The sequence below is a fragment of the Martes martes genome, assembly GCF_963455335.1.
Source record: "Martes martes genome assembly, chromosome: 5".
Taxonomy (NCBI): Eukaryota; Metazoa; Chordata; class Mammalia; order Carnivora; family Mustelidae; genus Martes; species Martes martes.
Window position 1 is genome coordinate 10,928,451 of NC_137892.1, and position 7,885 is coordinate 10,936,335.

Sequence of the window (7,885 nt, forward strand, 5' to 3'; positions counted from 1 at the left end):
ATGAGTTCTAGTAGTTTGGGGGTAGAGACTTTTGGGTTTTCCATATAAAGTATAATGTCCCTGGGTGGCCACAGCTGACGCCCAACAGTGCGTTAGACCACCTGGCACAGTCTCTAGTCAGCAATCCTGGGAAGAGCAGCCACCGGGGTCAGGCTCCCACAGACCAATATTGCTTGTGGTTTTAGTGACCCAGGGGTGCAGAGACATGCACTACCCTCAGGCCATCACTGAGAAGGTGGCTGGGAGTGGGAGTGCACACCACCTGTGGGAGGTTCCAGGGTTCATCAGAATTCACAGACGGGGTGGGGGGTGTCTGTGTGTTCTCGACCATCCACAAGGGAGCAGACTGAGGCTATTCTCTGAGGTGCAGGTCCAGGTGCAAACAGTTTAAATTGCTCTGACCCTTCAAAAAGGCACAAAAATCCACCAGAGAATAAAACCTCCAGAGAACCAAAGACTTAAAAACCTGCCCCCTTGATAGGAGGCAGGTGACTCAGCCCAGGCAAGACTGACTAAAAAACAATGTGGCTGACTTCCCCTGGAAGACAAGCTGAAAGAACAAGAAGACAACTACAGGGTCCCCATAAAACTGTAAAACTCCAACATCAAGGGAAAGCAATATTTTAAGCTCCCAGTATTGCCCTAAAACCTGTATGTTTATAAATAAATATATACATTTTCTCTTTTTTTCTTCAAATTCTTTCTCATTATCCTTGTTCTTTAATTTTTTAACCTACTTACCATTTCAACAGGATGCTTAATACAACATATTCCATAATAACTTTTAAAATTTTTTATTAATTATTTTTAGTAACATGAAATGTATTATTTGTCCCAGGGGTACAGGTTTGTGAATCACCAGGCTTACACATTTCACAGCACTCACCATATCAGATACCCTCCCCAATGTCCATAATCCAACCACCCTCTCCCTACTCCCCTACTCCCAGCAACCCTTAGTTTGTTCTGTGAGATTAAGAGTTTCTTATGGTTTGTCTCCCTCCTGATCCCATCTTGTTTCCTTTTGTCCTTCCCTATCCCCAAACCCCCAGCCCTGCCTCTCAAATTCCTCACATCAGAGAAATCATATGATATTTGTCTTTCTCTGATTGACTTTTTTGCTCAGCATAATACCCTGTAGTTCCATCCAAGTCATTGCAAATGGCAAGATTTCATGTTTTTGATGGCTGCATACTATTCCATGGTATATCTATATACATACAACTTCTTTATCCATTCATCTGTTGATGGACATCTAGGTTCATTCCATAGTTTGGTTATTGTAGATATTGCTGCTACAAACATTCGGGTGCACATGCCCCTTCAGATCACTACCTTTGTATCTTTAGGATATATACCCAGTAGTGCAATTGCTGGGTCATACCATAATAACTTTTTACCTTGAACTTTTTTCATACATATACCTTTGTTTCTTTTTCTTTTTCTTAACCATATATATATATAGATATATATAAGCTTCAAAGTAGTTCTTTTACCCCATTCAGTACTACCCCTGTATACAAACCAGTTTAATTTCCCTGTATCTCTGGAAAATTGAGTCCTTTAAAAAAATAACAAGATATACTCAGGATAAACTGAAACAACCTTTCTCACCCACATCAAGTGTTTATAACCCCCTTCCAATTTTATTATTTTGTCAATGTTTCTGTTTTTTGTTTTTTTTTTGTTTTGTTTTTTGCTTTTTGCTTTTTTAATATATAAATCATCCTTTTGGTTCATTTTCGCTGGGTTCTTCTTCTTCTTCTTCTTCTTCTTCTTCTTCTTCTTTTTTATGTGTTCATTTTTGTTTTTGGGACTTATTTTGGTTGGTGTTTTTGTTCTTTTTTCTCTTTTACTCTCTTTTTTTTTTCTTTTTCTCTTTCTTTTTAATGGTGACTTCTGATTGCTCTGAAATGTTCCAAAGTGCACCTTGCCTGTATCATGGTTGCTATATTCAGCTATACATCCCTTCAACCACCTCTCACCAAAATAGCTAGGAAGAGGAACACCTAACAGAGGAAAAATTCAGACTGTGACCTCTGCTACAGAACTATTGATATGGACATAAGTAATATGTCAGAAATGGAATTAATGGTAACAGTTGTCCAGGCAAAGGTTAATTTCGGGAAGACCATTAGTGTCAACATAGAATATCTAAGGGTGGAAGTGAGAACTGATTTGTCAGAACATAAAAATGCTATCAATGCTAATTTAAATACTCTAACAGCTAGGGCAACCAAAGCAGAAGATAGAATTAGTGATCTAAAAGACAAACTGGTTGGGAGGCCTCGGTGGCTCAGTGGGTTAATGCCTCTGCCTTTGGCTCAGGTCATGATCCCAGGGTCCTGGGATTGAACCCCACATTGGGCTCTCTGCTCAGTGGGGAGCCTGCTTCCCCCTCTCTCTCTGCCTGCCACTCTGCCTACTTGTGATCTCTGTCTGTCAAATAAATAAATAAAATCTTTAAAGAATAAAATAAAAGACAAACTGGTAATAAAGAAGGACCAGGAGGAGGCCTGGAATAAACAGCTTAGAAGCCATGCAAACAAGATTAAGGAAATAAATGATTCTCTGAAATGTTTCATGTCAGAATTATTGGGATCCCTGAGGGGTGGGGATTGAGAGAAAACTAGAAGATATAGTTGAGCAAACACTGGATGAAAATTTCCCTAATGAAGGGAATGGAACAAGTATTCATATCCTAGAAGCAGAGAGGACACCACCCAAGATCAATGGAGCTAGAAAGACCTCCAGGCACATAACTAAAATTCAAGAATCATAAATTCAGAGAGGATGTCTTAAGGGCAGCTCGGGGGAAAAGATTCCTTACATATAGAGGAAGGCCCATCACAATAACATCAGACCTTTCACAGAAACTTGGCAAGCAAGAAAGGGGTGGCTAGACATATTCAGGGCACTGAATGAGAAGAACATGCAAGAATACTTTATCCAGCTAGGCTGACATTCAGAATGGATGGACAAATAAAGAGATTTCAAGACTGGCAAGGTTTAAAAGATTATATGACCATCAATCCAGCACTACAAGAAATATTAAGGGGTGTTCTATGAAAGAAAAAAGAATTCAAGAGTGACATAGAACAGAAATTTACAAAGACAATATATAGAAACAAGGACTTCATAGGGAACATGATGACAATAAAAACTATTCTTTCAATAATCACTCTCTATGTGAACGACGTAAATGCTCCCATAAAACTGCACAGTGTACAGACTGAGTAAAATGATAAGACCTGTCCATATGCTGTCTACAAGGGACCCATTTGGAACTTAAAGATATATCCAGACTGAAAGTGAAGGGATGGACAGCCATCGTTGATGCCAACAGTCCTCCAAAGAAAGCTGGGGTAGTGATTCTCATATCAGATAAACTAGATTTTAAGCTAAAGACTGTAGTCAGAGATAGAGAAGGACACCATTCTTAAAGAGTCTATCCACCAAGAAGGTTTAACAATTGTAAATATTTATGCCCCCAACATGGGAGCATCCAAGTACACAAGCCAGCTGTTAATCAAAATAAAGGGTCATATTAAGAAGAATGCGTTAATGGTAGGTGATATTAATATGTCATTGTCAGCAATAGACCAATCATGTAAACATAAAATTAACAAAGAAATAAGAGTTTTGAATGACACATTGGAACAGATGGACCTCATAGGTATATACAAAATATTTCAACATAAAAGAACAGAATACACATTCTTCTCGAGTATACATGGAACTTTTTGCAGAAGAGACACATGCTGTGTCACAAATCAGGGCTCATCTGACACCAAAAGGTTGAGATTATTCCCAGCACATTCTCAGACCACAATGCTTTGAACCTGGAACTCAATCACAAGGAAACCTTTGAAAGGAATTCAAATATTGGAATCTAAACACAATCCTGCTCAAGAATGAAATCAAGCAGGAAATCAAAGAACTTACACTGTTAATGGAAACAAATGAGAATGAAGACACATCATTCCAAAAACTATGGGATATGGCCAAGGTAGTCCTAAGGGGGAAGTACTACCCATTCAAGCCTCACTTAAAAAAAAAAAAAACCCAAATACACAAACTGTCTTTACACCTTAAAGAACTGGAGAGTTACAACAGAATTAAGCAAACCCCACACCAGAAAATAAATAATTAAGAATAGAGCAGAGATGAATGAGTTAGAAACTACAGATACAGTAGAAAATATCAATGAAATGAGAACCTTTTTCTTTGAAAGAATTAATAAGATCAATAAACAACTGACCAATGTAATCCAAAAGAAAAGAGAGAGGACTAAAATTAATAAAATAATGAATGAAAGGGGATAGATAATGACCAACACCAAGGAAATAGAAATAGTAATCAGAAGTTATTATCAACAGCTACATGCCAATAAGTTAAGCACCCTAGAAGAAATGGATGCGTTCCTGGAAACCTATAAATGTCCAAGACTGAAACAGGAAGAAAGTGACAAGCTGAATAGAACAATATCTAGCAACGAGATTGAAGCAGTGATCAAAAATCTCCCACAAAAGTAGAGTCCAGAACCTTTTGGATTTCCAAGGGAATTCTACCAAACATTCAAAGAAGAAATAGACCTATACTCCTGAAGTTATTGAAAAAAAAAAGAAAAGAAAAGAAAAATAAACAGAAAGAAAAATTCCAGACTCTTTCTATAAAGCCAGCATTACCTTGATCCACAAATCAACCAAAGACCCCATCAAAAAGGAGAATTTCAGACCAATATTCTTGATGAATATGGTTGCCAAGATTCTCAACAAGATCCTAGCAAATAGGATCCAGCAGTATGTGTATATATATATATATATATATATATATATATATATATATATATAAATCTCCACATGACCAGGTGGGATTTATTCCAGGATGCAAGTGTGGTTCAACCTTCACAATTCAATCAGTGTCAAAGAACAAATCAGTAAGAGAAGACAGAAGAACCACATGGTTCTCTCAAATGACGCAAAATAGGCATTTGAGAAAATACAGCATCGTTTCCTGATTAAAACTTTTCAAAATACAGGGATAGAGGAAACATTACTCAGCTTCATAAAATCCACCTATTAAAAACTCACATCAAATGTCATTCTCAAGGGGGAAATGCTGACAGCTTTCCCTTTGAGATCATGAACACCACAAGGATACCCATTCCCACCACTCTTGTTCAGCATAGTACTAGAAGTCCTAGCAACAGCAATCAGACAAGAAAAAGAAATAAAACTATTCAAATTGTCAAAAAATAATTCAAACTCTCTCTCCTCACAGATGACATGATGTTTTATGTGGAAAACCCATAAGACTCAACCCCCAAATTATTAGAACTCATACAGTAATTGAGTAATGTGGCAGGATACAAAAGCAATGTACAGAAATCAGTTGTTTCCACATACACTAACAGTGAAACCATAGAAAGGGCAAATAGAGAATCAATTTCACTAATAATAGCACTAAAAACCATAAGGCAACCTTGGAATAAACCTAACCAAAGAGGTAAAGAACATGTACTCAAGGAACTACAGAACACTCATGAAAGAAATTGAAGAAGACACAAAAAAGTTGGAAAATATTCCATGATCATGGATCAGAAGAATAAACATTGCAAAAATGTCTACACTGCCCAGAGCAATCTGTACTTTCAATGCTATCATGATCAAAATGCCAACAGAACTTTTCAAAATACTGGAACAAACAATCCTAAAATCTGTATGGAACCAGAAAAGACCCCGAATCACCAATGAAATGTTGAAAAAGAAAAACAAAACTGGGGCATCACATTGCCTGATTTCAAGCTTTACTATAAAGCTGTGATCACTAAGACAGCACGTTACCAACACAAAAACAGACACACAGACTGATGAAACAGAGTAGAGAGACCATATATGAACCACCAACTCTACAGTCAAATAATCTTTGACAAAGCAAGGAAAAAAAGATCCAGTGGAAAAAAGACAGTCTCTTTAATAAATGGTGCTTGGAAAATTGGACAGCTATATATAGAAGAATGAAACTTGACCATTCTCTTACACCATACATAAAGATAAACTCAAAATGGATGAAAGACCTCAACATGAGAAAGGAATCTATCAAAATCCTAGAGGAGATCATAGGCAGTAACCTCTTAGATATTGGCCACCACAATTTCTTTCAAGACACGTCTCCAAAGACAAAGGAAACACAAGCTAAAATGAACTTTTGGGACTTCATCAAGATCAAAAGCTTCTGCACAGCAAAGGAAACAGTCAACAAAACAAACAGGCAACCCACAGAATGGGAGAAGATATTTGCAAATGACACTACAGACAAAGGTCTGATATCCAAGATCTATAAAGAACTTCTCATACTCAACACCCAAAAAAGAGATAATAGTGTTATAAAATGGGCTAGACATAGACACTTCTCCAATGAAGGCATACAAATGGCCAGCAGACACATGAAAAAATGATCATCATCATTAGCCATCAGGGAGATTGAAATCAAAACCACACTGAGATACCAACTTACACCTCTTAGAATGGCAAAGATTAACAAGTCAGAAAACAACAAATGTTGGAGAAGATATGGAGAAAGGGAAACCCTCTTACATTGTTGGGAATGGGAATGCAATTTGGTGCTGTCACCTTGGAAAACAGTGCAATTGCACTACTGGGTATTTACACCATATGTTGAAAAGAAGGGCCATATGTACCCCAGTGTTCATAGCAGCAATGGCCACAGTCTCCAAACTATGGAAAGAGCCAAGATGCCCTTCAACAAACGAATGTATAAAGAAGATACACACACACACACACACACACACACACACACACACACACACACTATCGAGTATTATGCTTCTATCAGAAAGGATGAATATCCAACTTTTTTATCAACATGGATGGGACTGGACGATATTATGCTGAGTGAAATAAGTCAAGTAGAGAGACTCAATTTTCATCATTAGTTTTTGATGCAAGGGAGGGTATTAAGGAGGGCACATATTGCATGGAGCACTGTGTGTTGTACATAAGCAATGAATCTTGGAACACTGCATCATAAGTTCTTTACAGATTTTGGATACCAGCACTTTTCTCTTTGTCATTTGCAAGTATCTTCCCACATTCCATGTGTTGTCTTTTAGTTTTGTTGATTGTTTCCTTTTTTTTTTTTTTTTGTCTTTCCAACTGTCACTCTTTTCTTTTTTTTTTTTTTTAACATAAAATGTATTATTTGTTTCAGGGGTAGAGGTCTGTGAATCATTTGTTTTACACAATTCACAGCACTCACCATATCACATACCCTCAAGATTGTTTCCTTTGCTGGGCAGAAGCTTTTTGTCTTGATGAAGTCCCAGTAGTTCATTTTTAGTTTTGTTTCCTTTGCATTTGAGACATGTCTAGCCAAAAGATGCTGTGGCTGAGTTTAAAGTGGTTACTGCCTACGTTCTCCTCTAATATTTAGGTGGATTCCTATCTCATATTTAGGTCTTTCATGCATTTGAGTTTTTCTTCTTGTAGGGTGTAAGAAAATCCTCCAGTTTCACTCTTCTATATGTGGCTGTCCAATTTTCCCAACATCATTTGTTGAAGAGACTTTTTCCAATGGATCTTTTCTTGCTTTGTTAAAAATTAGTCATTCTTTGAGTTGGTAAATTTTGGGCTCTCTATTCTGTTCCTTTGATCTATGCATCTGATCTTGTGCCACTACAATGCTGTCTTAATGAGTTCAACTTTGTAACATTACATGAAGTCCATCATTGTGATGGCCCCAGCTTATTCCCTCCAATATCCCTCTGTTTATATGGGGTCTTTTCTTGTTCCATACAGTTTTAGAGTTCTGTTCCAGCTCTGTGAAACATGTTGATGGTATTTTGATAGAGATTTCATTAAGT